We start from the raw sequence: 10170 nt of genomic DNA, 5'->3' as shown, positions 1-10170 counted from the left end.
CATGACGCCGCATTACCCTGAGAGCATTACTTTCAAAAACATGTCACATAAAATCAGGTCATACAGTCTAGTAGCATTCAAATGGGCAACGGGTGTGATGGGGGGGTGGAGAAGGTGGGGTAGGGGAGGGAGAAAAGAGTTCACAGGCCCAAAGCTTTATTGAACTGCCAAAGGATACACGGGGGAAATGGGAGGGGGATCTTCAGACCTCCTCTTCCTCCTTGAAGTCCATCAAGTGATTGTCTCTGAGCAGACTGTGAACCAGTCTGCGACAGTCCTCGATGGACCTCCTCTCCCGCTGGTGGATGAGGCGCTTTCTGGCGCACCACAAAGCATCCTTAAAGCAACACAGCACCCGCCAGGCACCGTCAATGTCCTCCTGTGAATGAGTTCCACAGAAGAGTCCGTTCAACACACCAAAGTGTGTGATGGCAGTCTGTGGTACATAGTCTTTCAGTTCAGGTTCCAGGGCCCTCAACAGGTCCTGTGCAAAGGGGCACTCCCAGAAAACATGAAAAGCAGTTTCCTCCTGGATGATGCAAAAGGGGCAGTGTCTGTATCTGCACAGGTTTCTGGCATGCATGAATGTCCTGAGTGGCAACCCCCCTTGGATTGCCATCCATGCCAGATCTTTGTGCCTGTTGGTGAGTCTCCTTGAAGACACATTACTCCAGACCACTTTGCAGGTGGCTGAAGGGAGGCCTGGAATAGTCTCAACAATGTCCGATGCTCTAATCAACTTGTGGATAGTTTTTGGCTTCCACAAGTCGGGCTTCACACCATGTAGCCCCAGCTCCTTAATAAACTTGAAGGTGTCCAAATAGTACCAAGGGGTGTCCCAGTTGTAGGGGATGGAGCTGTCCCATTTGTCCCATCCAAGGGTCCTCCAAAGAGGCAGGAGGAAAAAACGGGACATGGAGTTACCACCAGAGTCCACAGTTCTGTCAACCAATGTCCTGCTGATGCAGTTACAAGCAAAGCACACCCTCAGTAGGGTAGCGATGTTGGGCACGCCCTTACCACCCTTGAGGGGTTCCTTGAACATAACCGCCCGCTTCACTCTGTCCATTTTGGAGCTCCAGATGAAGTGAAACACCGCCCTGGTGATGGCCTTGCAGGTGTTAACCCGAGGGGGGGGGAGACCTGGGCGAGGTACTGCAACACAGGGAGAATCTTGCTGCGGAGTACCAGTATTTTACCTTCGATGGTGAGTTCTCTGAGTCTCCAAAGTCCAAACTTCTGTTGCATCTTTGACAGTCTTTCCTCCCAGGATTTCAGGGTTGCGCCCTCAGCTCCAAACCAGACCCCAAGAATTTTGATGAAGTCCGTCTTGACGCTGAAAGGAATGGGTGCAGAAGAAGGCAGGAACCACTTTCCGAAGAGCATGACTTCTGACTTCCCACAGGTGACCTTTGCCCCTGAAGCTTGGCAGAAGTCCTCACAGGTCTGGACGAGTAAGTCGATGGAGCACCGATCAGCACAGAACACCGTCACGTCGTCCATGTAGAGTGAGCACTTGACCTCCCGTCTGTCCGGTCCTGGTGCGGTGATCCCTCTGATCTCTGGGTTCCGTCTGATGCTTCGGGCGAAGAGCTCTATACAACAAACAAAAAGCAGAGGTGAGAGAGGGCAGCCTTGTCTGACCCCAGACAAAATTGGAAATGGGTCAGTTTTCCAGCCATTTACCAACACCAAACTAGAAATGTCATTGTACATTACATTCACATATTAACAAAACATTTCCCCAAGACCAAACCTGCGCAGAGCTCTGCACATAAACTTGTGGGAGACATGGTCAAAGGCCTTCTCCTGGTCAAGACTGACCAGGGCAGCATGCACACGGTGGCCATGAATGTACTGGAACGTGTCCCGGACAAGCGCAAGGCTGTCCGCAATCCTGCGACCAGGAATGCCACAAGTCTGATCCGGGTGGATGATCTGTCCGATGACAGACTTCAGCCTGTTGGCCAGGACCTTGGCGAGGATTTTGTAGTCCACGTTCAGAAGAGAGATCGGACGACAATTTTTCAGATCTGATCTCTCTCCCATCCGCCTATACAAAATCGTAATCATCCCCTCCCTCAGTGATGGAGGCATTCTGCCCTCCACCACCATCTCCTCGTACAGCTTGAGCAGGTCCGGGCCCACGAGATTCCACAGTGCTACATAGAGCTCAACTGGGAGACCATCGCAGCCCGGGGTCCTGCCTCGCCTAAAGGATCTAGCGGCAGAGTGCAGCTCCTCCAACACCAAGGGGGCGTTGATGGTTAATGAACCTGCTGGATCAATTTGGTTAGAGATACCTGACAGGAACCTGTCGGCCGCCTGTGTGTCTGTTTCTTTTGGGGAGTAGAGGTTGGTGTAGTAGTCGCTGACCACTTGCATCACAGCCTTCTTCCCCTTCTGGAGTGTTCTGGGCTCGTCACGCAGCTCTGACAAGGGTGTGTGTCCTGAGTGAAGTTTCCTGAAACTTCTCACCTTTCTCAAGATTCTCCACCTTGGCATGGAAGACAACGTGCCTGGATTCTTCCTCGAAGTGTCCTTTCAGGCTCTTCTTGGTGTCCTCCAGGTCCTGCCTAACGTCCCAGCCACAGTGATGAAGGTCCTGCAGGGACTGCAACTGACGCTGTAGTCTCCTGAGTTCTCTCCTCCTGGCACACACTTGCTGGCGTCCACTTGCCTGAAAGAAGCTGTGCAGCTTAACCTTCACAAACTCCCACCAGTCACTTACCCTTTCGAAGAATCTCTTTTCCTCCGTCCAGGTGGCTCCTGGAGATCCCCCATCAATTCCTCGTTTTCCAGCAGGGTGCTTTTCAGCTTCCAGAAACCCGGTCCACGGGCAAGGCCCTCGCCCAGGTCACCCCGAAAGTGAATAGCCCTGTGGTCAGAGAAAAAGCAGTGGATCATGGAGAACTCACGATGCTTGACTGTTCTTGAAGTGAGCACGAAGTCAATCCTGGAACGCACAGATCCATCGGGTCAGCACCACAAATAGTTCACGGTCCCTTTCCCTATGGATCCCACAGCGTCCTGCAAGGAGGCCTCCGAGATCATCTCCCTGAGCAGCCTAGAAGTAGCATCAAGTTTTGCGTATATGCTGGAGCTGCGCCCATCCTCCTCGATCAGACAGTTAAAATCACTACTGTTCTGGTGGTGACGAGTTGGGTCTGTAGGGTCTGGAAAAGTTCCAGCCGCACATTGTTGTCTGGGGGGGCGTACACGTTGATGAGCCTAACTGGCTCTTCCACCCACGAGCCGTCTATGACCAAAAGATGGCCACAGACTAGCTCATGGATAGAGTCAACTGTGAAGCGCCCACCCCTGACCAGAATGGCTACCCCTGCAGACTTACAATCACCACCCCTGTACCAGTAAGAGGGACAAAGGGTCCACTGGGAGGACAGACGAGTGTACCTCCTCAAGGGAGGAAGGGCACACTCCTGGAGCATGTAGACATCACTCTGCTGACTAGAAAGAAAGGTCAGAACCGCTTGCCTTTTAGATGTATCCTTGATACTCCTCACATTAATGGAAAAGATTGAGATCTCGGCCATAATGAAAAAGGGTATGAGGGTCCAGTTAACAAGGGCCCGAACTTACCTCCCCGGAGGGGGGGTGGCTCTTTCATTGCGTCTTCTGCCTGTCCTGTGTTCTGGGCCAGGCCCAGCTCCTCAAGGACAGCCTCCATCATCTGCTGGTTGATTTTGACGTCGAGGTTGAGGGGGAGGTCAGGCTCGGGGTTGGCCATGATCTCCTCCTGTTCCTCCTCCTCCCCCGCAGACTCTAGGTCCTCCACTACTTGCTCTGGTCCAGCGCTGTCGCGCTGGACCCCATTGGGCCGTTTGGTGGAGGTGGCGGGTTCCTCAGCGGTTGGGCTCTCTGGTTTCCGTTTCTGGCTACGGGGTGGGGAGGGGCTCCGCCGGCACAGAGGTAGGGGGTAGGGGGTGGGGCAGGGGCAGGGGGGGAGGGAGTGGACTTACCTGTGGCCTTTGGAGGTTCCTTTGGATTCTTTGGTTTTTCTGGCAGCTTCCTCCCGGTGCTGGAGGGTGGCTTACCCTGGATCAGGGCTCCAGCATAGGTCCGGGTCCTCTGGGGGCAGTGTCTGAAGACATGCTCTGCCAATCCGCAAAGGTTGCAGGCTTTGGACCTCGGACAGTCCTTTGTCTCTTGGCCTGTAACCCTACAGAACCTGCAAGCAAGCTCTGTACAATCCTTACCTATGTGTCCCAGCTGCCCGCACTTGTTACAGTTGTAGGGTATGCCGGGGTAGAAAAGGATTCCTGCGGATGATCCCAGGGAGAAGAAAGGCTGCAGGTGCTGGATGTCCCCCGAAGGGTCTTTCCTCAGTTTGCACAGCACAGACCACTTACCTATCCAGAAGCCGTTGGCATCGAGGATTTGGATTGGGTCCTTTACCACGGTGCAGAACCTCTGGAGGTAGGTGGCTACGTCCTTTCCTCTGGTATGGGGGTTCCTCATGGCCACTGTCGCTCGCTTTTAGTCCCGTGTTATGGGGCAGTTCGCAATGAACTTCCGGAAAGGGGATTCAGGGCCACTGGTCTTCACCATCTCCCAGTATCTTCTGCAGACCTGAAATGATACAAAAGTTATAAAGAAAATACCTTTTGTGAAGGCCTGCACAGAAAGCATCTCCGCTTTGCTGAACCCCTGTTCCAGGATCATCTTCTTTCCGAAGATCTCCGGTGTCATGTCGGGGACTCTTCCGTCCACCTCCTTCAGCTGCAGCACGACCATCTGCTTCATCCAAGGCTCCAGTGCTGGGAGCCCGTCTGCAGGCTGGTCTGGCTTGGCTGGTCCTGGCTGGCTGGTGCCGGCCGGGGTAGAGGTGGGGGTTGAGGCAGCGGCATTCCCGGGCTTGGAGGAAGTGGCTGGAACGGGGTTCTTCTCCTTGCTGGTCTTCTTGTCGCTCTTCCCCATCGTCGAATAGTTGGATGTCGCTTCAGGTGTTCTTAGGCGGCTTCCTTCTGGTTCCTCGATGTCTTCACTCTTTTCATAGCCTTTACAAAGGCTCTAGCATCTACTGCCCGGAGGTAGTAATGCGGAGTGGGGGAGGAGGGAAGACAGCAATCTCGTTCCCTGTGGGGGCTAAGCCTCTAACCCAATAGTAGCAAGTAGGTGAAGCTGAATTTAATCAGCGATCCTACCAGGCCGAGCAGAGGGGGTACCCCACAAGGACCAATTGGCTTGGATAGATGCAAGTGGTTCTCAACGTCCTAGCTGTGAAGCAGAGACACCCCTAAGGGCTAAAGTTGATACTACACTTGATCTTAGCCAAAAGGCAGAGAAGCGATGAATACAAATGCATGCCACACTTTTCAGATATTCATTTGTAAAAAATTTTGAAAATAATTGATCATTTTCCTTAACCTGTCTGGCGGTATTCCCGAGTCTGGCTCGGGGTGGAATTTCAGAACCAAAAGTCCGCCCGTGTGTATGCGGCATAAGAATTACAGGCCTACAATATAAAACGCTAAATTTCCATGCAAAATAATTGTACCGCTTTCAGCACCAAAAATCTGAAATAATCATACCACCAAGGAGGTTAAAACCCCAATAAAATACATTTAAGTTTTTAGTTGTAACATGAAAAAAGTTGGAAAATTTCAAGAGGTATGAATACATTTTCAAGGCAGTGTATGCCTTTAATGAATATTCAGTTCAGTCGCCTGACATTTAAATAGTACTGTTGTATATAAAAAATACAATTATTTTAAATTATACACTAACAAATTTTTGTTTTCAAATATAGTTTTTTGCTGTGGCTGAACTCAGAACTAATGCTGGCCATACATGTATAGATTTTCGTTTGAGAATGTTCGTTTTAAGAACGTTTGCTCGATTTTGTAATCATTAGTGGGGTCAAATCGAGGTTTGTTTTTGACCAGTGTATGTGGTTTTCGTTCAGAAATGACATTCATTTTAAAATCGACTGTTAAAATCAAGTGAAATATTTGAACGACATTCGTCCAATCATCGAATGCACAAAGAATTTTCATACAAATATTCTTACTAATATTCTCATCTGAAAATCTATACTTGTATGGCCATCATTGGTGTACCATGGCTAAAGTCATAATAATACTCAATAACTTGACATACTGTAAAATGTTTGTGTAATAGAGGTTGTAAAAATGTGACATCGTAATAATGTTCTCAGGCAGCTAACTGAGCTTTAAGACAACTAGGCATAAGTGAAATTGAGAGTTTACATTTTCAGCATATGTTAGTGAGATTAAGCCAATTTGGACAGATGAATAGGAGTCAATAGGAGTCAATGGGAAAGGTGAAAATAAGGTGATTTTTGATAATGATTTTTATGGATGCAATATGATGGCTCAAGTGTAGTACACTAAGTTAAAGTATCATTAAACCCAGACTATGAGAAACTCTCATTATATGCTATATAACAAAGTGTTCATACAGTATCTCACAATTTTGTGAATATTTTATTATATCTTTTCGTGTGACAACACTGAAGAAATTACACTTTGCTACAATGTAAAGTAGTGAGTGTACAGCTTGTATAACAGTGTAAATTTGCTGTCCCCTCAAAATAACTCAACACACAGCCATTAATGTCTAAACCGCAGGCAACAAAAGTGAGTACACCCCTAAGTGAAAATGTCCAAATTGGGCCCAAAGTGTCAATATTTTGTGTGGCCACCATTATTTTCCAGCACTGCCTTAACCCTCTTGGGCATGGAGTTCACCAGAGCGTCACAGGTTGCCACTGGAGTCCTCTTCCACTCCTCCATGACAGAGCTGGTGGATATTAGAGACCTTGCTCTCCTCCACCTTCTGTTTGAGGATGCCCCACAGATGCTCAATGGGGTTTAGGTCTGGAGACATGCTTGGCCAGTCCATCACTTTTACCCTCAGCTTCTTTAGCAAGGCAATGGTAGTCTGGATGGAGGTGTGTTTGGGGTCATTATCATTTTGGAATACTGCCCTGCAGCCCAGTCTTCGAAGGGAGGTGATTATGCTATGCCTCAGTATGTCACAGTACATGTTGGCATTCATTGTTCCCTCAGTGAACTGTAGCTCCCCAGTGCTAGCAGCACTGATGCAGCCCCAGGCCATGACACTCCCACCACCATGCTTGACTGTAGGCAAGACACACTTGTCTTTGTACTCCTTACGTGGTTGCCGCCACACACGCTTGACACCATCTGAACCAAATAAGTTTATCTTGGTCTCATCAGACCACAGGACATGGTTCCAGTAAGCCATGTCCTTAGTCTGCTTGTCTTCAGCAAACTGTTTGTGGGCTTTCTTGTACATCATCTTTAGAAGAGGCTTCCTTCTGGTACGACAGCCATGCAGACCAATTTGATGCAGTGTGCGGAGTATGGTCTGAGCACTAACAGGCTGATCCCCCACCCCTTCAACCTCTGCAGCAATGCTGGCAGCACTCATACGTCTCTTTCCCAAAGACAACCTCTGGATATAACACTGAGCATGTGCACTCAACTTCTTTGGTAAACCATGGCGAGGCCTGTTCTGAGTAGAACCTGTCCTGTTAAACTGCTGTATGGTCTTGGCCACTGTGCTGCAGCTCAGTTTCTGGGTTTTGGCAATCTCCTTATACCCTAGGCCATCTTTATGTAGAGCAACCATTATTTTTTTCAGATCCTCAGAGAGTTCTTTGCCATGAGGTGTCATGTTGAACTTCCAGTGACCAGTATGAGAGAGTGAGAGCAATAATACCAAATTTAACACACCTGCTCCCCATTCACACCTGAAACCTTGTAACACTAATGAGTCACATGACACCGGGGAGGGAAAATGGCTAATTGGGCCCAATTTGAACAATTTCACTTAGGGGTGTACTCACTTTTGTTGCCAGCGGTTTAGACATTAATGGCTGTGTGTTGAGTTATTTTGAGGGGACAGCAAATATACACTGTTATACAAGATGTAAACTCACTACTTTACATTGTAGCAAAGTGTCAGCTCTTCAGTGTTGTCATATGAAAAGATATAATAAAATATTTACAAAAATGTGAGGGGTGTACTCACTTTTGTGAGATACTGTGCATATCCACTGAAACATTTGTTTTGTGTAGAGTGAAATATACCTGGTTGATCATGCCTTCAGTTGTACCTCCCATACTGTCTGTTTCCCCATGGCTGGTTGGAATTGTGTAGACCATCCAGTGTCCTCTACTGAGCATTTTCAAGTTTTAGTTCCCTTCTAAGCTCTTCATTTGCTCCTTTTTCTTATCTGTGCAGCCCACATGGCTATAGAGTCACACATATGGGTGTAAATACATCCTCCTCCACGTCCTCCTATTGCTAAATACTATGGGGGCGGGATATAGTATGTCAAAGAAACTCACATAAAAGCTTAGTTTTAATATAAATCAATATTAAAATATGTAAAATGTAATTGCTAATACCTGTAAAGTAAAAAAAAAAACCTTGGACGCAGAATGCGTTCTGAACAAAGTGAAAACCAGTCATCTCTGACTCATCTCTGACTAATAATGCACAAAAAATACACATCCAATGTTCAATATAGATTTTTTGGGAGCTGTGTTGTTTGATATTTTTATTCTAATTTGAATTCCTCTTTGGAAAGTTTTTGTTTAGCCATGTGACTGGCACAGCACCAATCAGGGCTGGCCAGACACAGACTCACACTGAATAGAACATTCACAGTAATAGAAGCCCCTCCCAAAGATCTTTCCCTGCAGATTCCAAAGAACAGGGAAAAATCATGTGACCACACAACAGTGCTGCAGGAAAAGGTACTTAGAGGTTTTTAAAAAAATAAAAAATACACTGGCATGATATATATTTGATGTATGCAAACAAATTATGGCAATTAAAATGTCTCTGTTTAGTATCACTTTAATTTAAGTTTTCTTTTTTTGTGCCATAAAGCAGTGTCTAATAATTTTTTCCTGTTTTTACAGAAGGAAAAATCAAAGATCAAAGTCAAGATGCACATAAATATAGATCAAATGCTCAAAAATCCAAAAAACATTAAATATAACTAATCCACTTAAAGACCAGTTAACAATACAGTTAATAAATGGATTAAAAACTCACACAGTTATACAATTTATTATAAAACTTGCAATAAAAAGTTTTAGCATAACTTTTACCTTTCTGTGTTTAAGTTATTGAAAAGTTATTTCTGATGTTAATAATAACCAGTGAAATTGGTTTGTGATGTTACTGCCTCATGGGAAACTAGAATAAGATAATAGGTTTCTGGTAATGCAGAGAATATAAATGCCGTACTGTGAGCTAGCAGGGTGTAAGATTCTCAAACAGAAGCACTGGTAGAATGTGCTAAATTCAACAAAGAATGCACTGTCTGCTTAGCCACCAAATACATTACAAATAGGACAAATAAGGAATAGATTCTTTTACATTTTTGATTGTACTTGGGTATAAAGGTAAGGCAATGGTACACTTGTATCTAGTTGATTAACATTCTTTTACTTTCAAAGATTTTTATTTGTTTAATACAAAAACATGAAATACACTATTTCCAGTGAAGCAATGAAAAACCGTTGTGATTTAATGTAAAACCAGATGGCAAGGAAGAGTAAGACAATCAACCATGGTTTGGCATCGTAATCCCTGACAAGCCCTCTCACATTTTGGTTAGTGTAACGGGATCTTTGGGGGAAGCACTCCTGGCATGGGAACTTACTTACTGTACCCAGAGGCCTACCCCAACAATCCATGAAGAAGCAATGAGCCTTGTGGGATTAACATTTTATTATAGTTACTCTACACACACTAATTCAGGATGTCATAAGTCCAATTTATTATTTTACATAAATAAGATTTACCAATGATCGATTCTGCTTTACCGTATATACTTGAGTATAAGTCGACCCGAATATAAGCCGAGGCACCTAATTTTACCACAAAAAACTGGGAAAACTTATTGACTCCAGTATAAGCCTAGGGTGAGAAATGTGCAGCTACTGTAAGTGGAAAAGAGGGTCAACAATGCCCATTTGCAGCCTCACTGTGCCCATTTGCATGCCTCACTGTGCCCACTTGCAGCCATAGGTCCCCCGAACTTCAAGCTTGGTAGTTAAGGGTTCCTAGATGCCCCCTAGCTGCAGCCAAAATTTGGGGTCTCTGGACCCAAAGGGTCCCAAAATGACATTGCTGCAGATGGAC

General features: G+C 46.3%; 1 non-coding gene across 1 annotated transcript; it reads right to left on the bottom strand.

The window, feature by feature from the left end:
• Positions 1-5124: 5124 nt before the first annotated feature.
• Positions 5125-5312, bottom strand: LOC141124451 (U2 spliceosomal RNA). The gene has a single exon (XR_012240885.1). It is a non-coding gene; the product is annotated as a U2 spliceosomal RNA (small nuclear RNA).
• Positions 5313-10170: the final 4858 nt, after the last annotated feature.

This window comes from Aquarana catesbeiana, linkage group LG01, assembly GCF_042186555.1.
Source record: "Aquarana catesbeiana isolate 2022-GZ linkage group LG01, ASM4218655v1, whole genome shotgun sequence".
NCBI classification, from domain to species: Eukaryota; Metazoa; Chordata; class Amphibia; order Anura; family Ranidae; genus Aquarana; species Aquarana catesbeiana.
Note: the sequence above shows the minus strand (reverse complement) of the source record. Positions and strands in the feature narration are given on the sequence as shown.